The sequence below is a fragment of the Dermacentor silvarum genome, chromosome 3 (assembly GCF_013339745.2).
Source record: "Dermacentor silvarum isolate Dsil-2018 chromosome 3, BIME_Dsil_1.4, whole genome shotgun sequence".
In the NCBI taxonomy this organism is placed as follows: domain Eukaryota; kingdom Metazoa; phylum Arthropoda; class Arachnida; order Ixodida; family Ixodidae; genus Dermacentor; species Dermacentor silvarum.
The window spans coordinates 87,501,361-87,526,685 of NC_051156.1; positions in this window are offsets into that span (position 1 = coordinate 87,501,361).

Sequence of the window (25,325 nt, forward strand, 5' to 3'; positions counted from 1 at the left end):
AAACCGCTCTGCTTCAGATGTTCGATAAACGCCTCGCACGTCAGTGAAAGCTGTGTCCCCGCTTTTCACAACGGGCGAAGGATTTGGGGCACGTAAGACAGTCATGTGGAAGGACGGGAAGGAAGCGGCTGCTGTGAGTGATAATGCGACGAACCGCAGTAATCTTATCTGTGTACATGAGAGGCGCAGGGAAGGTTGGCGGATGCGGCGCAAGAGTGAACAAGGCTCGACAGACCAACGTACGCCGGTAAACCCACTAGCCGCACGCATACGCGCTAACTGTTCGGCACCGCAGAACTTTGCTTCCGTGAAGCTTCACTTAATGTGAGAACAATATACCTCAGGTCGCAGTCGGTGTATTTAAACGCGTAACGACGTTCTCCCGTGCCGTACTGTTCGTCAGCGAGCAGTGGCTAGTCTCCTGTGCCGTATTGTCACATCTCCGCGGTGCGTGGCTGCCCGAAACGTGCTCAGTAAAGCAAAACATTCCTATAAAGCCGCGACCCGCACACGTGTTTTGTTCTCATGAACTGCACATGGGCATGCCATAGATCATATTGCGATGGAATATATGGTGATTGGATCCGGTTGGTTGGATCACTACGGCGCGCGAGCGTGCGCTTAACCCGGCGTGGTTGCGCGCCGAAGGCGATAAATTTAAACAAGAGAGGCGAATCTAGCCCGACATAATGGCGGAGTAACGCCAACTTCCGACGTCACTGAGCTTCACCAAGTCTAACCTCAGGGCCCCTCCTTAGTTTTTCCTTCCTCAATATGCTAGGCACTCTTATCAGGGACGATATACATGAGTAGCCAAAGTCGATTCAACGTACTTGGCCAGTGTTTCCCGTTGACAACAAACATATACTGTAGGCAACTTGCACAAACTGAAACTGTTAATTTCCCATTCTTTTAAAAGGCTCAATAAAAATTCTCTTTGGCATGTCTTATAGAAACAATGTTCTCTTCGGGTCCCAAACACCAGAGTAGTCAGTTAGATACCGCGACCACGTCTTCAGAAAAGTGATGCTTAGAGACATGCACGTGAAGGGAGTAAACGCCTGCAACGTCTAAGCATTTTCGTGTTTCATTGCAGTACATTCATCGACCCGACCAGGCCGTGGATAAATCCAGAAGATTATTCCTCGTACTTCTCGGTGTTTCCTTCGTGGTTATCATTATTGTGGCCTCCATCGCGTACCTGGTGATGCCTCGGCAGCGGGTGAACGGGAAGACGACCGACCAAAGCTTCTGCGCCAGCGGTGGTTGCGTTGAACACGCGGACATCATCGGTCTGAGTGACGTCAGCAAGGGTGCGCACAAGAGCAGCCCGTGCGATAACTTTGGCCACTTCGTCTGCTCCGTCTGGGAGGCGCGTCACAAAGAGAACATCGTGCACAAGCGCTTCACGCAAAGCGTCGTGTTAGACGCCGTCATGGACCTCATCGTCAGCCTTGAAAAGTTCAGCGGCCAGCGACATGCGTTAGCCATCTCGCAAAGGCCCGCGCGCATGATGGACGCCTGTCTCACAGACCGTCCCTCGGATGACGAGATGGCCCTGAACCAGCTCTTAGACTTCATGCGCAACACCAGCTTCGGCTTTCCCGAGGAGGACGTCGACGTAAGCAACTACTCTCGCCCGCTGCATGCGCTGACCGAACTTGCCTACAACTGGGCCCTTCCGCTTTGGTTCTTTGCCGACCTCGTTATCCCTCGCAACAGCACAGCGGCGCACATAATCATTTCGCTAAGTCATTCGTCCCTCGGAGATCTTTATAATAGCCTGCACGAAGCCCTCATGGTGTATGAAGACGTGTACTCGTGGTACGTAGATACGCTTACTGCAGCTGTCTACAGAGGCACCGTAAGAGCATCATTCCTGCAGTTCGCACGCGGATGTAAGCTTCTGCAGGCGCACGTCTTGGCAAATCTCAGTCGCTTGGTCAGGGGAAGGTACCACAACCCAATCTTGCTGACTGTGGAACGTTTGCCGTCGTTTGTTGTAAACACCTCTGTTCATCATTGGCTGGAAGCTCTGAGATCCTTAAATCCGGCCATCAGCGAGCAAGCTGTGGTGTACATCACGGACAGGGAGATGCTCGTTGTCATGAATGCACTCTTTCAAGCTTACTCGGCACGAGATATTTACCTACACATCAACTGGTGGCTCGTACAAATTCTCGGAGCCTTAGCGAGCAATGTTATATTCGATGGTTTCCGAAAGGATCCTGAACGTGGCCATTTTCTTCAGAAAATAGTTTGTTCGGTTCAGGTGACCTTGAATTACAATGCTATATTGGCCAGTGAACAGCGCGCCCTCCAGGAGCCTCCGACACGCGAAAATATAAAAGCCGCTTTGAATAAAGTACACAGCGTCGCCGTTTCCAAAGTCAGTTCTGCCCTAGGTGCACCCATGGCTTTGCTTCTGGAGCAAATGAGGCCGTTCCTATGGCCCCCAGAACGCCACTCCAGCGAAGATGGTCTCCTAAGACTTTACGGAAACGCTACCATCGACAGTGCGGAACAAAATTTTATCCAACTCTGGCTTTCCAGAGCGGCCAGCTACCAGCAGTCATGGGCTTCCGTGGACGAGCGCTCATCCGACGCATCCCTCTTTAGAATGGACACCTCTTTGGTGGCCTCTCACCATATCGGGCTGAAGACGGTCTCACTGTCACTTGCCCTGCTGAAGGCACCGTTCTACTACCCGGACGCTACCAGTGCGATCATCTACGGTGGCGTCGGTTTCATCTACGCCACTGAGCTCGTTAAGGTTCTCAACAGCTTGTCCTTGCTTCTGGATGGTCGCAATAGCATCGTGCCGTCCGAGAACAGTTTCTCCCAAGCCTATGTGTCGGCACCATATAGTTGCAGTGGGATGGCCGATAATGACATCTTTCCGCGGTACATGGGTTTGGAGCTCGCATATGCCACGTACCGCCAGTTCCGTAGTGACGACGAAGACATGCCCCTCTGGAACGCCAAAGAATATAGCCCGGAGCAGGTTTTTTTCGCCACGGTTTGCTACCTTATGTGCGACATGGAAAGTGGAGCAGACGCTTGCACTTTGCAGATGAAGCGCTTTCGAGAGTTCGCGACCGCGTTTTCCTGCCCACCTGAGTTCGCAAAGGAGCCGTGCGAAATTCTGCACTAGTACCTCACCTCCTTCACCGTCTACGCATGGCATTCTGCGACGTAGCGGGCGCCTTTAGTTCCTGACATTAAACAACGGTGACCTTACATATAATTGAATCAAACTGAACTACCGTGAAACGCGAGTAATATCTCACACGCCTTCTTCGGGATTTTCTGGCTGCGTCCAGATACCATAGCGTTCTGCATGTTTGAGGAACTAGACGTTATTTGAGAGTGATTCGTAAGTCCGGTCAAATCACTGTATTCATTACGTTCAACAAGCGTGGCCTCTGTAAACGACGTTGCGTGTGAGGGCAATGAACCATGCCACACGTGGAATCGATCAGCGATTGAGTTTGTGTTGTGAGCACGCGTATAGTCGCCGCATGCTAACTGCGTGAATTCAGCTGGTGTGTAAAAATATTGGCTTTTTCAAACGCTTGTTGTGTGTGTATTCAGTGTGATTAGCTAACGAACATTCCTTGCCACATTTCCAAGCACACCAAGAGGACGTGCGGCCGCTTGCGTATGAGTGACGTTAAACGCTTGTTCCGTTTTCGCATGTGCCGATTGCATATGGCGTGTCGCGCGTCAATGCAAGTTTTTAGTGTTACATCATGCAAGTCAAACTTCGCAAGCAGTGTATAGCGTAAATTCTTTGTTTCACTAGTCTTTCACCTCATTTTCGCTTTTGTGAGCTTCGCGTGTTAACAATGCTTTAGCAGTGCTTTCGTGCGGCTCTTTTGGTGAGTTTTTTTTCGCGTGAGGTGGTTGTGTTTTTCCAGGCATTTTTTTCAAGTGGAAGTTGCACCGCCCCTTTTTTGCGCGCCAGTAATGACAGCAATAGACGGTGATCGCTGGTGCGCAGCTCTGGGGCGGCCCTGCGACGGCGAGACCGTTCACGAGCCAACTCTCGCTGACGCTCGCGGTAGGCAGCTACTTCCTTAGGAGTACGCACTACTCGTGGTATTCCCATAGCTGTAGCTGGGGTGGAACTGTGCTGAACCGCTAATCCAAAGCTCCGTAAATACAAGCAACGCTAACGCGAACTCCTCTCACACCCAACTCCTCCGCTGACCTAGTTTTTTCCTACACCGCCTTGGTTGGCGCGCCTCACGCTCTCCCTTTCCAACACGAGTATTGGACGGTGGTATTGGTTTCCGGACGTCAACCTCCCTGCCCGTTCTCCTTTTCATCTACACCCTCTCGCAGCATTCTGACAGGGGGGAAGGGGTCAGTCTAGCTAGTTTCCCCCTGTTTCTCTTCTTTACCTCTCCTCTCCTGCTAGGTCATTTAGCCCCTTTTTAGCGAACTCCGACAACGACGGCACAGGGTCCGCGTAAACAGATTCGCTGTAAAAGCCGGTAGATCCCACGCCCTGTGGGAATCGATGTGCGAAGGAGTGTGCGACGGAGTGTGCGGGGAGGCTACCAAGTTCTGGCTGCGTCCAAATACCATAGCATACTGCACGTTTGAGAAACTAGACGTCGTTTCAGAGACTTGCAAGGCGGGCCAAATCACTCTGTTTATTCCGTTCAACAAGCATGGCCTCTGTAAACGATGTGGCGTGTGAGGAGAATGAGCCATGCCAAGCGTGGAATCGATCAGCAATTAAGTGTATTGTGAGCCCGCGTATAGTTGCCACAGGCTAACTCTGTTAAATTGGGTGGTGTGTGAAAAAATATTGGCTTTTTTATCAAACTTAGGCGGCTGTTTCATGACGTATATGACACGCCTGTCATGATAGTTATGTCATGAACTATCATTTATGTTCGTCATTCACTCGTGTCATACCATGCCAAGTTTGGTGCATACCAACTTAGCGAAAAGACCATGAGAGCACCAAGACGTAGGTTGCTAGATCATCATGAGCAGCAGCAGCCTATTTTATATCCACTGCAAGACAAAGGCTACCGCCAATTACCCCTGTCTTGCGCTAGCTGATTCCAAATTGCGCCTGCAAATTTCCTAACTTCATCAGCCCACCTAGTTTGCGGTCCCTTCTCTTGGTACCCATTCTGTAATTCTAATGGTTCACCGGTTATCCATCCTACGCATCATGGCCTGCCCAGCTCTAATTTTAAATGCCAAGCATTCCTTGGCCATTCTGAGAATCTATCTATCTATCTATCTATCTATCTATCTATCTATCTATCTATCTATCTATCTATCTATCTATCTATCTATCTATCTATCTATCTATCTATCTATCTATCTATCTATCTATCTGCCAACCCCTTGGTGCTCTCATGGTCGTTTCGTTAACCAGGTATTTACCAAAATTTCCATAATATGATAAGAGTGTATGACGAACATAAATCATAGGTCATGACATGAATATCATGAGTGACATGTGTGTCATGTAGGTCATAAAACAGCTAGCTGCCTGCGACTTGGTGCTCTCATATGGGGCCATATTCTGAAACGTTCCACTTCGGCGATAGTTCGCCTTCCGCCTTTAGGCGCGCGCTGATTGGTTGGTTGAGCAAAACCAGAAAACAAATCGCACCATTTAGTAGTTCCGGTACAAGTCATTTTGACGTCACGGTGTCATTGCGTGCTCCCGACATATATTGAACAAACGAACACGCCTGTGTCGTACTGCGGCCGATACGTATATTTGAAAATAACACACCCGATCCGCTCTGAACTCGCACGGTGCACGCTCTCGCGTGTTCAAAAATGTTCGAGTGCGCGTGTTGGTAGTGCATGCTGACGTCACGGATAAGCAGCCGGTTGATTTACTAAACGTGACTATCATTAGGCGAACTATCGCCGAAGTCGAACGTTTCAGAATACGGCCCAAGGTCGTTTCGTTCACTTGATAGGTACCAAAATTAGTATAGTATGACAACAGTGTATAGCGAACATAAATGATAGGTCGTGCCATGAAGCTCATGAAATGCGTGTCATGAAGCAGCCGCCTACGTCTTGGTAGTAGAAGCCATAGTCATGACTATGACTCATCAGGAATGACAATGACTCAGCAAAATAATGAACACTCAAAAACCAATGAAATTGCTTCGGACGTAGGTACTAAGTGAAGTAAACACTAAAGGATGGTGGTAGAAATCATAGTCGTGACCATTACTCAGCAGAAATGACTGACAGCGAAAAAAAATTAATACCCAAAACCAATGGAGTGGGTTCCGATGTGGTACTAAGTGAAGGAAAAGGCTAAAGGTTGATGGTCGAAGTCATAGTCATGAGCATGACTAAGGCTTTTGCCTTAAGTTTTTTTACGTGTAGCTAAAGGGACTCCTGAGGACTCATGACATGAATGTCATGACATATGCGTGCCATGTAGATAATGAAACAGCCGCCTACGTCTTGGTGATGTCGTGGTCGTTTCGTTAACTTGGTAGGCTACGCGCAAACTGCTTCGCATAACATCGATTCCGGCTCTTTTTATCTTAGTGTCCGTTAGAATATCGGTTAAGCCAGTTTGCTGTCTGATCCACACCACTCTCTTCCTGTTTCTTAAGAACATTTTTCATTCCATAGCTCTTTGTGCTGTTCTTAACTTGTTCTCGAGCTTTTTTGTTAACCTCCATGTTTGTGACCCCATATGTTAGCACCGTTAGAATGCAATGATTGTAAACTTTTCTTTTCAACCACAGTGGTAAGCTCCCAATAAGGATTGGGCAATGCTTGCCGTATGCACTCCAACCCAGTTTTATTCTTCTGTAAATTTCCTTCTCATAATCAAGGTCTCCTGTGATTAATTGACCTAGATAAACGTACTCCTTTAATGACTCTAGAGGCTGACTGGCGATCCTGAATTCTTGTTCCCTTTTCAGGCTATTGAATATTACCTTTGTCTTCCACATAATAATCTTTAACCCCACTCTTACACTTTCTCGGTTAAGGTTCTCAATCATTTGTTGTAATTCATCCCCAGTGTTGCTGAACAGGACAATCTAATCGGCAAACCGAAGGTTGCTGAGATATTTGCCGTTGATCCTCACTCTTAAGCCTTCCTTGAATAGAATAGGAAAAGGCATTTGATTCAGTAGAGGTACCAGCAGTCATAGACGCATTGCGTAATCAAGGAGTACAGGAGGCATACGTGGATATCTTGGGAATTATCTAAAAAGATTCCACAACTGCATTGGCGGCTAGACAGATACTCTCAGTGGCAAATGTTCGCCGAGAAATGCTTCGCATTTAAAATCGAAGCTTATCTCGGAATAAAAGCTTCAAAATGCAAATTTCCCATAAGCTTTGAGGAAAGCGTATACTAGAGAGCTACGGTTCGAAACCTGTCTGGTCTGTTCGGTATCGATGTGACTAAGTCGAAAGGGGCTAAGCAGGTGTACCTGCGGCAGTTAGTCACCGCGTTTAACAGTCCGCGAAGAGATAGTTCAGCATTTACGGTCTGCTCCATGAACCTCTGTCACATGAACCACATGAACCTCTGAATCCACAAGCACGAAGATAACACAAATCCATCTGCTTCACATCATTGTCATGGTGTGACAATGATGGGTCAACACCGCAGGAATCTCACATTGCCATTTGCCGTTCTCGACATGCCCAACGGCGCTACATCGTTCTTTGTTATGAATCCGTTGCCAGTTCCCTCAACCTTACTCTGTGGAGAGTATATAGGCACAATTCAGGCATTCGACGCATCCTCCATATTCTGCCTTGACGACACGGACAACTTTCAACTTAGTGCCCTGACACCTTCTGGTGGTACGTCTGATCGCCCACCGTTAAGCATGTTTGGCTCCGCCATCGACGACGAACTTCCAGAGGCGCAGCGCGAGAAACTTCTTGCACTTCTACACCAGTTTCGTGGATCATTTGATTGCCAGCAGAAGTCGCTAGGCCGCACACACACTGTTCTCCATCCGATCGACACCGGCTCACAAGCGCCTCTCCGACAGCGTTCTTACCGCGTATCCCCTGCTGAGCGTCGTGTGATCTCCGAACAAGTCGACGACATGCTTCATCGCGGCATCATTCAGCCGTCCTGCAGTCCCTGGTCGTCGCCTGTTGTTCTCGTCAAGAAAAAGGACGGCTCGATACGCTTCTGCGTCGATTACCTCCGATTAAACAAAGTTACGCGCAAAGATGTGTATCCTCTGCCACGAATCGATGATGCCCTGGACTGCTTGCAAGGAGCCGAATTCTTTTCATCACTAGACTTAAGATCCGGCTATTTCCAGGTCCCTATGGCGCCATCCGATCGCCCGAAAACTGCCTTCGTAACTCCCGATGGGCTGTACGAATTCAATGTCATGCCCTTCGGTTTATGTAATGCCCCAGCCACATTCGAACGGATGATGGACACTGTCTTGCGTGGGTTAAACTGGAAGACATGCCTGTGCTATCTGGATGATGTGGTTGTTTTCTCCCCTGATTCGATAGCCACCTGCATCGTCTTTTCGAAGTATTGATCTGCTTGACGCACGCAGGACTTCAGCTTAACATCAAGAAGTGCCGATTCGTAGCTCGCAAACTCACCATCCTGGGCCACGTAGTCTCGAAGGACGGCGTCCTTCCCAATCCGCAGAAACTTCGTGCTGTTGCTGAATTCCCGAAGCCTACCACCGTGAAAGCGCTTCGCAGCTTCCTTGGTCTCTGTTCATACTTTCGGCGCTTTGTGAAGAACTTCGCTTCTATTATAGCACCACTAACGAAGCTGCTCACCGGCGATAGCTCTCTGTCTGGTTGGTCGGCGGCATGTTGTTGTTGTTGTTGTTGTTGTTGTGGTCTTTCCCTTTGTATCAAATGGACATCACATATTGACCTCCTATTTCCTAAAAATGTTAATGTTGTGGCACGTTCAGTTTTTTCAGGACATCGCGAAATTTTCCTGTGCGGTTTTTGCAGGGCTTTTAACCTCTTCGGTACCAGGGTCCATACTTGTGGACACTTTTCTTAAAGCCAAGTACTCCTGAGTGAATATTTGCGCCATATCTCGGCTGAGGCGGCCGTAAAAAAAAGTAGCGGTTCCGACCGAAAGGCGAATCATCGATTGCGATAGCAAATTAGTAGAGGGCTATACGAAGCAAGGATATTAGTTTAATGGGCCGTATAAAGTTGTGAACATTCGCTTACCAACTAAATAGACAAGCATGATGTCACGCGCACGCAGGTAAACGTGCACACTTCTCGCTCGGTGACCGCGGAAACTCGCTGTGAAAATACCGCAGTGAGAAAGCGCGCCAGCAGCCACGGGCAAATTGACCTTCGCGCTGTCTGTCGTCTGGCTTCAACGCGAACTAAACGTCGAAAGCACAGTGCATACGAAGCTAACGGCACTCGGCGAATGCCCTTTGTCCCCATCGCAGATCGCTTTGAAGATGAGGCCCGCGTGGGCGCGCACTTCGCAGATCGCTTTCAAGATACGGCGCCCGCGCGGCAGCGCAGTGAGCAGCAGCCGACGGCGCAGAACGCACCTCCCCTCCTCCCTTGCCTCGCTCCCCTGCCTCGCGCGCGAAAGACCGCGCTTCCGGCCTGCCTTCCTTCCTCGCGTGCGCTACATTGACCCGCGATTGCCGGCTCACCCTCGTACGCTTGCACTCTCACACGCAGCGTACGGCGCGCGTCGATGATGTTATTGTCAGTAGACTTTATACGGAACCTCGCGGCGACGACGGCGACGGCAGAAATGCTCTTGGAGTGTCCATATAATTGCTATTGCAATAAAAGAAAAAGCAGATGGCTGTGAGCGGTCTCGCAAGGCTTCCTGTTCGCGATCAGCGTCCCTATTTGCGGACACTTGTTTTAAAGCCATGGTCGCCTCAGGAAAAATCTCAGAGGCATTAAAATGGCACGCCTTTATTAGCACGCATCATGGTGTATGCAGCTTCCACAGAAGGGCTCCATATGTTGACTGAGGCGGCCGTTAAAAAAAAAGAGGAAATGGCTGCGAGCTGCTGACGAGTTCTTAACAGCAGAGCTGTTCTTAGTGGAGCGTGCGCCGTCGATGAGAGAAAGAGAATGATCAAAAGAAGGAAATGACGCTTGATTCTGCAACCCGTGAGGGAGCAGGGCGAAGCGTGGACGTCGATGACGGAGCCGTCACGCAGGAGCACGGCTGAGTAGCGGCGCCGGGAGGAGAGGAGCCGACCAATCGGAGCGCGCGCCGGGGAGGAGGAGGAGAGGCGCCGAGGTATAATAGCTGGTGTTTGCGGCGTCCATCGGCCACGAAGACCGAGTGGCGTCCAGAACACGTGCTACGAAGTGAAAACTGTCGAAACAGCGGAGATGTGGTCGTTCCTTCGGTCTAACACGAAGACTACCACAGAGAAAAAAAAAAAGAAACATACGCGACACTCGCAGAAACAGAACGACCACAGTTACGCTGTTTCGACAGATTTCAGTTCGTGGAAATGGCTGCATCTTTTTTTTTTCGCAACTTGTGTCTGAATCTGTGGACACGGCTTTTTGGCTTCAAGATACTTTTTATATAATCGATTTTTGTTGTTTGTGAGTTCTTAAAATAGCGGGAAATAAACTTTTAACAACGGTTACGCATTTGCTTGTGTAATTTTTTTTTGTAATGAGGAAGTTATAGCTTTGTTACACTTGCATAAGTAATTTGCCACAACGGCTGTAATTAACCTACAGACTGAAAACTAAGGGCGCACTTCACCCGCAACCTGCCCCCCTTCCTTGCAAATATATAATTTCTAGCGCTTGTGACTGTTCCAGAACAGCGGACAAAGTTTGTAGGCGTTTCATATAGTGCCTCTAAACAGTGAATAAATTAAGGTTTAGCAGTCTTAATTACACTATGAACTTGAGGGAACAGAAGACTCGGAACAAGTAACCATTTATTCGTTGGGGCAACTAAGCTGATGTTGCGGCCATGATGTCGAGCTGCTTCTTCTTGTTGTTCTGCGGACGCGAAGTACACTGTCCACTACATGGCTTCCCCCCCCCCCCCCCCCCCTAGCGATGAAGGCATTGCCGTCGAGCGGTTTATCTGCTTCAGATGGTGCTGCCAGCGTCCATGTGAGCTGGCTTCAAACGGTCTATAGATATCGTCTCGTCGCGTCCGTTAACAAGGAGAGTCAAGTACTTAGGATCGCACTTGAGGACTTTAAAAGGACCGTCGTAAGGTGCTTGTAGTGGAGTGCGAGTGGCATCGTGGCGGATGAAGACATGGCTGGTATGAAGTAATGAAGGGCTCATATACACGGTCTTGCAATCCTGACGAAGCGGTAGTGGTACGACAGTAGCCATGGTTGTTCGCAGGCGGCCGGCGTAAGAGTGTAGCTCAGCTGATGTCGGTTCCGAGGCAAAGAACTCGCCGGGTACGCGAAGTGTCGTACCGAAAACCAGCTCTGCGGATGAACACTGTGTGTCTTCTTTCACCGCGGTGCGAAGACCTAGTAGAACCAGAGGCAGGTGCTTTGTCCATGGAATTTTTGAGTCCTGCGCACGCAGTGATGCCTTCAGTTGACGGTGGAAGCGTTCCACCATGCCATTGGAACTGCGGTGGTAAGCCGTAGTTCGTATGTGTGTTACGCCTAGAAGGCGGGAGAGAGCCCGAAAGAGGGACGATTCGAATTGTCTCCCTCGGTCTGTCGTTATGGTGTGTGGGACGCCATAACGAGCGATCCAGGTGTGCAGAAGAGCCTGTGCAACATATTCTGCAGCGATGTTTCTTAGCGGCGTTGCTTCCGGCCAGCGGGTAAATCTGTCGATACAATTAAGTGAGTATGTAACGTTGGTTTGCGGACGGTGGTAGCGGATCCACAATGCCGACGTGAACATGGCCAAAACTAATGTCTGGTGGTGGAAAATGACCCGGCGCGCTCATGGTGTGCCTGTTGACCTTGGCACGCTGGCACTGGATACACGACAGCGCCCAGCAACGGACGTCAGCATTCATACGGGGCCAAAGGTAGCGGGAGGTGACAAGACGTTGCGTAGCTCGCTCTCCTGGGTGCGATAAGGAGTGTAGAGCGTAGAAGACCTGTCGTCGGAATTCTTGTGGGACATACGGTCGTGGCCGACTTGTAGACACGTCGCAAATGACGGTATAGTCGCAGCCAGGTAGTAAGACCTCTTCGAAGCGCAGGGAGTTGTTCGCAGTTCGGAGTGTCGGAAGTTCGGGGTCATTGCGCTGAGCAGTAGCTAGGCGCATGAAGTCGATGCCGGAACGAGGGACTTGAGTTGCGTTGATGTGAATCCGTAACAATGCGTCAGCAACGGGATTGTTGGTACCACTGATATGTCGAATGTCGGTAGTGAACTCGGCAATATAGGCAAGCTGGCGAATTTCACGTGCCGTGTGTGAGGAACTGTTGGAAGTAATAACATAAATCAGTGGCTTGTGGTCGGTGAGAATAAAGAACCGACGACCTTCGAGGTCATGACGGAAGTGTCGGACTGCGAGGTAGATTGCCAGGAGTTCGCGGCCGAAAGTGCTGTAGCGAGTTTCTTGCACTGTCAGCTTCCTCGAGAAGAAATGTATCGGTTGCCATTGTCAACCAGCTGTTGAAGAACAGCGCCAACAGCTATGTCGGAGGCGTCCACCATAACGGAAATTGGCGCATCTGGCTTCGGGTGTGCTAGAAGAGTGGCGGAAGCGAGAGCATTTTTGGCATTGGGAAAAGCACTTTCGGCAGCACTCGTCCATAGTAGAAGCGTGTTTGCTTGGGGCTTTTTTGAGAGCAGACTGTGCAGCGGCTGCAAGATGGATGCACAACGAGGAATGAAACAGCGGTAGTAATTGATGAGGCCCAGAAATTGTCGCAATTGTCGCGGGTAATCTTTAATGACTTGAACGCGGAGTGAGACGGGCTGGATGCCACGTTGATCAATTCGATGTCCGAGGAAATCGAGCGAATCGACGCCAAACTAGCTCTTCGAGACGTTGATAACGAGGCCGTATTGACGGAGACTTTCAAAGACCTTACGCAGGTCCGATTCACGTTCCGCAGCAGATCGGCTGAAAACGAGAATGTTCTCTAAATAGACGAAACAACAAGTCAGCCCACGTAGCACTTGGTCAACGAACCGCTGAAATGTTTGAGCAGCATTTCTGAGACTGAAGGGCATGCGGAGGTATTCAAACATGCCGAACGGTGTGGTGATTGCGGTTTTAGGAATGTCGGAAGGCTCCACAGGAATCTGATGGTAAGCTTTAACTAGATCCACATTGCTGAATATGCAGCAACCGTGAAGCGAAGCGGTGAAGTCGTGAATGTGAGGAATAGGATACCGGTCGGGAATCGTCACTTTGTTTAACGCGCGGTAATCTCCGCATGGCCTCCAATCACCTGTCTTCTTGGGAACCATGTGTAAAGCGGACGCCCAAGGGCTAGCAGAAGGCCGAACGAAACCCAACTCGAGCATGTAATCGAATCCCTGTTTTGCAATTTTTAGGCGGTCAGGTGCTAAGCGGCGGGGTCGGGCATATACTGGTGGTCCTTTCGTCACAATGTGGTGCTTGACCTTGTGCAGGATTGGCCGATCAGGCGAGGGGGGTTGAAATAACTCTGGAAATTCTTGTAGGATGGTGGACCAAGGTGTCGATACCTGGGTGTGTGCTTGTAGGAGACGCAAGGGCGGTGCAGTTGTGGTGATGCCTTGTACCGACAGGTTTGTCGTAGAGTCCAGCAGGCGGCATAGGCGTAGATCGACAACCAAGTTGAACTTCTACAAAAAATCGGCACCGATGATGGGGCTGCGGAAGTCAGCGACGGTGCATAGCCATCGAAAGGGACGCTGCAGTCCGAGATGAAGAGTCACTGATTTCTGCCCATACGTTCTAATATTAGAACCGTTGACCGCAGTGAGAAAGGACAGTGTCGTGGCGATATCGTCTTCGGTCGTCAAAGGTAGGCGGAGGCACACTAATTTTTGCGCCAGTGTTTACAAGGTAGCGAACTTTCGTTACGCGGTCGGTGACATAGAAAAGACGGCTTGACGTAGGGCCGGTAGCACTTGTGTCATCAGTGACTGGCCCGACCGTTTCCCGAAAAGTTACACGGTGGACGGCACTCACGTGCACGAGTGCCGTATCGGGCGTGGTACCAACAAATAGCGGCAGTGAAATAGCGGGAGTTGCTTTGGTTGGGCGTGCGATGACGTTACCGGTCTCTACCCGCAGAGAAACGCAAGGTGGCTAGGTCAGTAGTTAGTTGATGCACTTGCGAGGCAAGCTGTGCGTTTGAGGCGCTGAGTTCGTCAAAGCGCTGCTCTAACTGTAACGGACTCGAGACGGGCACCTGACAATGGTCAAAAGCAGATACGAAAGGATGGGAAGTATCCATGATCCGTTCTGCTTTTGTTGCTAAGTCTTCAATGGAGGTTGCCGCAGGGGAGGCACACAAAATCATCCGTACCTGATTCGGTAGACGCTGAAGGAAGAGCTCGCGGACGATTTTTGAGTCCGTTGAAGATGAATTGCCTCCGAGTAGCAGGGTCATGTGACGAAGCAGTTCGGTCGGCTATCAGTCGCAAAGTTTCTCCGATGATAGACGCTGTTGAATGCGTCGTGCCTCGGAGTCGGTCGTGCGTCGAAGTAACTCCCGTTTGAGGATGTCATAGGGGTTGTCGGGTGGGGGAGTGAGCAAAACGTCGCGGATCAAAGCTGTGGTGGTCAGGCTGAGCGCACTCATGACATAGTCGTACTTGGCCGTCTGCGATGCGGTGACGGCGGAACTGCGCTTCGATATGGAGAAACCAGAGCTCACTATCTGCGGGCCAGAACTCGGGAAGCTTGAGTGTTGCGATGGAAGGTGTGGCATTGTCTTGGGAGTTCGATTCCATGGCGTCAAAGAGAAGCGGCGGGATGAATAGTTGCGATGCGGGATCACGTCCGGGTCACGAACTTGAGGGAACAGAAGACTCGGAACAAGTAACCATTTATTCGTCGGGGCAACTAAGCTGATGTTGTGGCCATGATGTTGCTTGCTTGCTTGCCTTCAAAAGTGGCTTGTACCCACTATGAGGGATTGGCCAAGAATTGGGTGATTGAAGGAAAACAATTATCGGAGTCTAATAAGGATCACTTTTGAAAATTTTTGAATGGCGAAAGGAATTTATTCCTGTAAAATTTAAGTATTTAGCAAGGAAATCGTCCTGATTCAATTATGTACCCCACAACTGCTGCACCAGCATGCCTATGACAATGTCCGAGAGAAGAGGCACCAATAGATAGAATATTGGGTATCGTATTATTTATTCCAGCACCGTTAAATTTTTCTTCTAAAGCATGTTTTCTTAATGAGGAAAAACGGCGGCATGACAGGAAGAAGTGTTCTATTGTTTCGTCTTCACCACAGTATGAGCACAAGGAGGAGGGCGCCACACCAGATCGATGTAGATAAAAGTTTAATGTAGGAATGCGACATCTGAATTTGGTAAAGAGGACTTCAAGTTTTCTATTATGGCAGAATTTTCTACTCCAAGGATATAGGAGGTGTCGATAATCAGTTAGATTTGTTAACGGCAGGTTCCAGGAGTCTTGCATGACTGCCCGTCTCCTGAACCTAGCCGCGGTTATGTAAGCTGATACAGGAAGAATCGGAAGGATTGGACCACTAACGGCAGCTCTCGCTAAGCTGTCAGCTAATTCATTGATAAGTAATCCTTCGTGACCAGGCACCCATACCAATCTAATTTGTTTTAAGCTAGAAGGAATAAGACATTGGAATGTACGCGAAAATTGTGAGCCACTATTTGCAGTGAGAGCTGAACATAATGACAAAGAATCCGTTACGATTACAACTTCCGAGATTGATGAGTGCACTTTTCGTAGAGCCAATGTAACCGCCAGAAACTCAGCTAGAAATACTGGTATATAGTCTGGAAGTCTTAAGGAGAATGACCAATCTAAAGCGGAAGAGAAAATTCCAATTCCAGATTTTTCTTCTGATTGAGAGTAATCTGTCGCTATGACGGCTTTTATTTTTAACTCCAATAAGTGATTTTCTAATAGCCCATTTAATATATTGTAAGAAAGGAGTTTTGCGTTGTTTGGATATATATCGTCGAAAATAGTTTGGAGATTCTCTCTCTCACTGCAAATTGGAGGGATCTCACATAATCGTACACCTAAGGGACCAACAACTGCCTGCACGAAAACGACCTGAGGAGTGTGGAACCGGGCCCAGGAAGATTTTAAAAATATTGCAGGCTGGGAAATGAAAATTATTTGTAATTTTATAGGGAATTCATACATTTTTAAGAATGTTTGGACCGTTAATAACAGAAATCTGCACAAAAGAGAAGGTAAATGTGTTTCTAGGTATAATACATTGTTGGCAACGAACTTTGGCAATCCAAGGCACAGGCGTAAAGCTTCCCGTTCCGGAAGAACAAGGGGATGTAATTTGTATGCCGGGGCACCTGAATATAGAACACATCCGAATTCCAAAATAGGCCGTATGTACATTTTATAAATCATCACAAGAGAGTCTCTCCGCATTCCTGATCGACGCCATGATGTCGTGCTGCTTCTTCTTCTTGTTCTGCGGACGCGAAGCACACTGTCCACTACAAACTAATCCAAAAGCTGGAGATTTTTTTCCCTGTCAGCACTAACAATCCCCACATTCTGTCTAAAAATAAATTTCCTGAATTGTCTAGTCCTCCCAGGCCACCGGCGTGTCGTGTTCGTGGGCTTCCACAGAAAAAGGGGGTTGCGATACTCAGACATGGTTTATTTCCACGCTGGAGCTACCTAAAAGCAAAGTTAATGACAAAGATAAAGTTATGAGGAAATGTCCCGCATGGGCTGGCGCTTATAACGCAAACATGTACAGTGGGCGATAGCGGTGGGCGATATCGGCCGCGTGACAGAGAAGAAGCGTAGGGGGCGTTGTCGTGAGCACGCGTGTATAGATATGTGACACCGCGAAAACACGCACGTAGCGTTTTTGGGTGCTTCTTTAGTTGCACCTAACAGCAAGGTCGATCCAAATGGTCGCGAAACTTCGGGCGAAAAGCGGTTCAGAACGAATTGTCACCGACATCAGTAAGGGTGGTTAGGGGAGTAGCGATTACAGCGCGACTATGTTTGGAGGGAACAAACATTGGGAAAGAAAAAAGCGTTTTTTAATTAAAGCGAGGCACAAGTCGAATGGCGGGGCATTTGAATGCGATATACAGCTCTAATGGCAGGCCTTCGAAAACAAATTTCGCGCCTTTGAGAGGAAAATGACGTCACTTCTGTTTTTAAAGGATATGATTTCAAATTATTTTTTCTTCCGCCGGAAGTGTTCCCGCCTCACACAGATAGCGCTAAGCCCCATGAACCGCAGATAAACCGCCATGTTTTGAACGCATGGGCTTCTATGGAAGCTTCGCTACCAGGTATATTTACCTTGCTAACAGCTTCGCCATAGAACGTAGTGGACGAATAACGTGTACTTAGTCTTATTCGATGCGTGAACCGCAATGAATGCACAATGACCACGGGCGCTATTCTTGACGTTGCCAAAGTGGGGCTATGCGGGCGTTTTCACTGTTATCCTCGCCACAAAACTAGGGGCTGACACCACCTGCGAGACCCTGAGCGTAGTAACTATTACAATGTTTAAATCTGTAGGAATTAACGTGACGGCGGCGAACGAGCCGTGCCATCGTCAGAAGGCGGCGAGCCTAGCGGAGGCTGCGACGACCAGCGTCTCAAGCTCCTAGAACAACACTGCGCGTGCCGAGCTTGCACTTCGAGCACGCGCTGCGCTTCTTTATTGTTTACTTCCTTGACAGTCGGCGCCAAGGCACCGGTTCGGAGCGCCGACCAAAGCGCCCCGCGTTGCAGCGTCGGTGGGCGCTACAAAACGGCGCATTTCCGCTATTGTTAAAACGTGCAAAGGTTACTCAATGTCATAAGAAAAAGGTAATAAAGGAATAATCTCCAATAACATTACAATTTAGGTTCTTTCCACCCTAAGTAAAGTTTTTGAAAAAAAAATGCCGGTTATTAAGTTAAGCAAATATTTCGAAAAAAATGCCACATAATTAAATCCTGCAAGTTTGGTTTTAGGGGTGGAAGCTCAACCAACTTAGCTCACTATCTCTAACCGATTTATTAGGAATCGCCTTGATAATAATGAATTTGTCAGTTCTGTTTCCTTAGATCTCACCAAGGCCTTTGATTATATCAATCAGTTGATTTTATTTCGTTAACTTGAAACATATGGAATAAATGGCCCTGCCCCAGCCTTTTTTAGAAAGTTATCTCAATGGAGCAGTGGGAGGCACAGCTCGCCCGTTCCGACTTGGCAGGACAAAAGTCCTTAATTAGCCAGGTCAGGCAGGCGGCAGAGGCCAGTGGGGCCCTGGACTGAGGGGCTCCGACCACCGCTATACTTAAAATATTTTCCAGCCAAATAAAGTTTCTATATATATATTTGTGTGATAGGGAATTTGTGTCGATATGCGCGTAAAGCTCTTGGTAGAAAAAGTTAAACCAAGAGGTAACACTGGGACCATTGCTTTTTTTTTCTGCTTACATCAATGATATGCCAATCGTCACAGATGTCATTACGTTTTGTGCGCTGACAATGCAACTATATCTGCACCTCATAACTCTGTCTTCTTTAGTTAATCAGGATAAATATTACACTCAACTACTTATTGTACAGTGTAGCGACAACGAAATAATTATTATTCTGTCGAAAACTACATTTTTATCCTTGCATTCACATCAAAAGTCGCTAATTGATCCTCCTTGATTAACGTTTGGTCATCCTTTCATTGCCGTTTGCAATTCCGTTTCTTTTCTGGATGTCATCCTAGACAGCTATACCCGCCGTGGTTGCTTAGTAGCTATAGTGTTGGGCTGCTAAGCACGAGGTCGCGGAATCGAATCCCGGCCACGGCGGCTGCATTTCGATGGGGGCGAAATGCCAAACACCCGTGTACTTAGATTTAGGTACAGGTTAATGAACCCCAGGTGGTCGAAATTTTCTGTAGTCCCCCACTATGGCGCACCTCATAATCAGATCGTAGTTGTGGCCCGTAAAACGCCGTAATTTAATTTACACAGCTATCTGAAGTTTAATCTTCACATCAACCATGTTACGTCGGAGCCCGCTTTAAGGATCCGTGGCCTTATAAAGGCCCGCAGGTACTTTTCTGCTTGTGTTTTCTTTTCACTCTATTTTCCGTTCACTCATTCTCACATTGACTATGAAATAATCGCTGTGGGTTATGCATATTAACACTCTTACTTGTTTATATTTTACCGGTGACCGCGTTTCACCGGCTAATAAAGGGTAAACGTTATCCGTCAGCCTTCGACAAGTCACGTAGAAAAGCCGATGCACTTGACCCGCAGATCAGATTTCGACGATCGCCACCTGTACTTCCGCTATTGTTGTTCTTGAGTGTTGCTTTGTGGGCACGCCCAATAAAGAGTTAGTTTCGTTACTCGCACGTCTGCCACCTCATCCTTCAACGCTACTACAACGTGACATCTAGTAATGGTACCGGAAATCTTCGGCAAGCCCTGCAAGAACAAGCCGTGAAGACAACGTCAACGTCGCCACGGAGCAATAAGCTAGCCGCAGGCTGCAACGATTGCCGCCAGGGTACGACCCGAAAAGACCAAGAAGATAATGGCCCAATGACTACACAATGACGGCACCGGTGTCGCCTACAGTAGTCGTGGTGCAAAAACCCAGGGAGCCGCCAACGTTCCGCCGATCATCATTTGAAGACCCCGAAAGCTGGCTGGAGGCCTTCAAAAGGACCGCTACGTATGTCACGTGGAACTGCGAAGACAAGCTGCGGCGTGTATATTTATCATTGGAAGACTGATGACTTGTTGTTGTTCTTCTTCTTGGCCTCCCTAAACATTGCAGATACTCAGAGGGGCGGATTGGCCAAGGAACAAGGCTGATATAAATCGGACGTTTAAGTAAATTGACATACAGTTTTGATGCAGAATGCGGAAATCATGCAACAAACATTAGATCGGAAATATACTTCTTAATTCATTGATTTGTCAACATGTGCCTCAGACTAGATGTTTTTTAAACTTTTTTTATTCACTTGTGTAGCCACGCGACATAAGTTCAGTATGAAACTTAATATAAGCATGCAGGCCCGTTGCACGCAGATACTGCAACAGTGGCTTATATAATGTCTTGTGCACAATCCATTTGAAAGGGGTATTTATTGAAACTCGTCCGAAGGATCGAAAGAGACTCTGTAAAAACATTCCTATCTCTTGGCATCAACACCACGAAAGCTCTAGTTTCGCGCTGAAGCGATGGCAGTGCCTACAACACTGCATGCATATTCTCCACTACAATTGCCCCGGCAGCGAAGATGAGCCATCCTGGCGACCCGAGGCGATGAGGCGACGAGGGGGTCGTGGTATGGCTTAAAGGGTCCCTGAAATGGTTCGGACAAATTTTGTTGGCGCGTAGGGTGCAGCTACAGTAAAACATTCGCGTCACAGTTTAAGTGAAGCGTCTCATATTAAGAGAGCTACGGACGATTACAAGTTGCCCTCCTCTCTAGCCATGTAGTTCCTCCTCAACTCGCTCGCCGAGTGATCGGGGCTAAGCTCCGTCTGCGCTGGCTCTACGTCATGTTGTGACGTACGTTGTCGTCTACTTCCGGTTGTCTTGGAGCGAGCGCGCGAAGGCTCGCCAACCTCTCCGCTAGCCCCGCGGCCGTCGATCCCCAGCGAGGGCGATCAAGCAGCGTGCGTTGCGAGCGTTCGGTCGCAGCGCCGAGCGTGTCCAGTATTCCGGTAACCACAGGCGAGCTGTGTGTTTTGACGGATAGCCAGAGGCGTAAACTAAAGCCCCGCTGTGATGAAGGAGCTTCGTAGACGTAAGTGAGCGGCTTGATTAGAGTGACCTAGAATATGGGAGAGTGTCCAAAGCGCCGCGCGAATGCGCGGGAGGGGCGAGGACCTTTTTGTGTGAACTCCCGCGCCGCGGCGCTGCTGTACTGGACCCGTGGGCTTTCGCCGCTGCGGAAGCCGCGCCAAGGCGGCGGGCGTCTGCTACGAACCTGATATTTTGGTTGCTATTAGCAAACATCGAAATGATTTGGGATATATTAAGTACCACGTCACCGCAAGGTAATACCGCAGTGACTCACCGCAGAGAGAACGCGTTTGCCGGCTGTGAATACGGCTATTTTGTCTATTTCTAGCTCGCTTGGTCCGCGCTTACGCGGCTGTTTGAGTAACGCATTCCGCGCGCTTACTTCATTTAGTTATGCGTGGAATGAGCGTGAACGTGCTGCACAAGAAAATAAGCTGGAGACCGCGATAATATCCAAGAGAACGTAGCAGATATGGCTATTGACCCTTTTCGCGGAGCAGTTTGTTTTAGAGAAACGAGATGGCGCTCACGGCGGCGCGCCATACCTCTCCTCAGCGACCGCGCACGAATAAGAAACCATTACCGCTTCTACCTTGATTCTGTGCGATCAGCTGTCGGAAATGCAACTGAGTTTTCGCTAACACACTGTGCTCCAATCATGCTAAATTGAATCATGTGGATTGAAGACGTTTGCAATGGTTAGCTGCGAAAAAAGTGACTGGCATGTTAATAGAGAGTTTTAGATTAGGGGGACGCAAGCGTTGGGGCCCGCTATCTCCTGGGGCCGCGGTACTGCGCATGTGCAGAGGGGTTTGCACATGCGCAGTACCGCGGCCCCAAGAGCTAGGGGGCCCCAACGCTTGCGTCCCCCTAATCTAAAACTCTCTAATGAATATAATGAATCTGCGTGACCAAGTTCGCGTACCGCTGCTGCAACTGTCCGATTGTGTTACAGATACTTCGTGATGTACGGCTTTCCTCGAGGATACAGAAATTTGCTCATCCACCAGCCTTGTATCGCTAACCTTCAAAGAAAGGGCTTCATCCCCAGAACGTCGGCAAGAGTGAGTACCACTCGTTAAACAATTACAAAGGGAGTAGCGCCGCTTCCTGTGAGTAAGTTTTGCGCACGTTATCAATACACATCTGTCCCAAATGGCAGGAAAGCTTACGCCCACTCTATCGCCGACGTATCAAGAATAAGTGAATGTGCGTGAATATATGCGCACTGTATACACACAACAAATGACGGACTACACCGATGGCACACGAATGGTCGAAGCTGAATGTTTCGTGACGGTCCACAGGTGTAAGCGAGTTACTAGCTGTAATATATATTTTCTACAAGGTATTACAATGTACAAAACAGCTACCTTTCAAGCCTTATGCGCAGCAAGAACAAATCTATCGGATTCGGAACTGAGCACACCCGCGAGTGATTAGGCAGAAAATAATCAGATAGTGGCCGCACCGAGGAACTTTACTGAGTCAGAAACTGGCAAGCCACTGCTTCAAAATATTTGCCGAATAAATAGCAAAGAGCAAAACACACTAATCCTGACTGAATTCATAATCGGACAGCTTGGAATACATATTTAGCTCCGCTTTTGGAACAAGCACCATATACGCTGCTTATGCCATTTGGACATAGCTTAATCATCTCCGAAAGCGCTTTTTCATGTTCTCTGAAGCTGTGATCAAAGCTTCATGCCGTCCACCTATAGTCACCGTCTACGATATCTCCTAAAACAGAGGTTTTCTAAGCCGCGCCGGTGTCATACACTTCCATTGTAAACAAGGAGGCAACGGAGGCAGTTGAGGCAAGCAATGGACGCGTCACCACATCATCAAACATGGCAGCGCCCACGGGATCGGCGCGAAAGGGGTCAATAGCTCATGCTAATGCTTTTACACCCTATCGTTTCCTTTATTTTATTTCATGCATTCGATTTGCTTTACAACACTGCATCCCGCGCTCTGTTGTTTCTTTATTAAGGCGAAATCATTAACTGGGCTCTTGGGAAGCGGAATGTGTCTGTTGGCCGATGCCGCGGTACCAAAAATAAATACAAACCGCGTAACCCTCACGGCTCGTTCACTTGGTATATATACTGAAGTATAGTGTGGAAAGGCACAAATGTGGAACTAAGATGACTGATGGGTCATGGCATTAGTAACATGACATGCTTGCACTCACATTACGATTAACGATAACAATAAGACATGTAGTCATATGACGACGGCCAAAAATCCCTCTGATGCTGTGGGTGCGAAGATAAAAACGTGTTGAATGCCAATATCGATCTCAACGTGTCAAACTTACCCATATATCATTAGAACTGAGAGCACATGTAAAGGATAATAATAGTAATGATAACATTTGGAGTTTTACACCTAAAAATCACAATATGGCTATGAAAGACGCCGCAGTGGAAGGCTCCGTTAATTTCGACCACCTGGGGTTCTTTAACGTGCACCTATATCTATGTACACGGATGTTTTATGCATTTCGCCTCCATCGAAATGTAAGCCGCCGTGGCCGGGAATCGAACCCGCATCCTCGAGCTTAGCAGTACAACCTACCAAAGTCACTATAAGCCATAGCACGGCGTGCATAGGTGAAGGGTACGCGAGAAATATACGTGAAAAAAAAAAAAAAACAAGACAAACCAAAATAAATGAAACGCTAACAGTGCAACATTGTGTACGTATGCCTCATTTCATAATTACGAGCAAGCGTCAGAAAACGAACATGATGGATTACGCATGTGCAACTCGACTTTCGCCTTCTTGTGTTGCAAGAGCGCAAACACTAAGCGAATTTTAACATGAAAGTAACTTTAGGAATATTTATTGCGTATGCTCGCTGGTTCGTACACAGCAAATATACTTACTGATCAATAACTACGTACTTGTAGTTACGTAATGAAAGAGGCAACAAATCACCAGAAGATAAACTTTTCATTTTTTGCTATTATTGAAGGCAACTATTTTAGGCATATGTAGAATCAATAGCGATATTTGTAGTGCATCAAAGACACTAATTTTCAAGACGATTTTCAACTCAATATAGTGCAAGCACAAACATCGTCACGCGCCATGAATGCTTGTTAGTTTACGTAAAAAATCACACGTTACGCAATAACTATGATAAAATGAGAAATTACATAATGTTAATTTTGTAAGACGATTCACGGATTATTAAAACAAGGCTATTGCAGTAATAACTTTTGTATAACAAATTTGTAAATGGCTAGGCCAGTAGTAGCTATTTATTCATTTCAATGTAGAAAGAAAATATATTTGTTTAGCTATATTGGCTGGATCGAATGTCTGAATTTGAAAAAAAGCTTCGCTCACGGTGAGCCGTAAGGTACATCATGCGCGAAGTTTTTATTGAAGAGATAGCGTACAGCAAGAATTGCTCCTGTACGGAATCTCTGAAGCGAAATAAGCCAACAATATTGCGGCGTTAGGGCCGTCTTTGCTCTTTCTCTTGCTTCCCTTACACCTTCTCACTCTGCTCTGTTCATAATAAAATATTGTCGTGGCTAAAGAATATTCGAATAAATACATATGCATATAGCTGTAAACCACTACTCACCGTGAGCGAAAAGCGCGTAATGGTGAGCGAAGCGCTCACTGCACGCACGTAAGTATTTCACTTGACTGCGCGAGTAATTTACTTTTTTCGTTACTCTTATTCTTGCAAGCATGGTGCTATTGCCCGCGTACCCATGCGAATAACGTTTCTTTTTTTACGTGCTTTCGTTGCGCGGGCTCATTTAGCGCGTTTCTACTAGAGCACTGCACGGGCCGATTTGTTCAGCCCGTGCCCGGCCCGGGCCCGTATTTACGTCGGCCTGCTCGCCCGAGCCTGACCAAACGTTTAATGGTGAGACCCGAGCCCGACCCGGGCCAAGAAATAATCTACGTTACCCGCCCGGCCCGGCACGCCACCCCTTTAACGTAGGCCCGAGCCCGGCCCGGCCGAGCCCGGCCCGAGCCCGGCTCGAAATCGGTCAGAACCCGGCCCGAGATCGAAAAATACATGTTTTTCAGAGTCGAGACGCGCGAGGATAACTCGCTGCACGTTACATGGACACCACCAGAAAGTCCGAGCCCGGCCCGGGCCAGCGTCCAAATACTCGAGCCCGGCCCGGGCCCGGGTCAAAAAGCACATGCCTTGCCCAAGCCCGGCCCGAGAAAAAACTGCCCTACCCGGCCCGGCCCGGCCCACGGGCCGTGTCGGGCCCGGACTTTCGGGTAAGCCCGAGCACGTGCAGTGCTCTAGTTTCTACACACGCACAGTTACCGTAATAACGTTCCCGAACTCTAGCACCGGAGCTAGGCCGCACTGATGAGTTTGATACGTTAGCATTATCTTGCTACCCAAGCACAAGGAAACGCTCAAAGATGGGT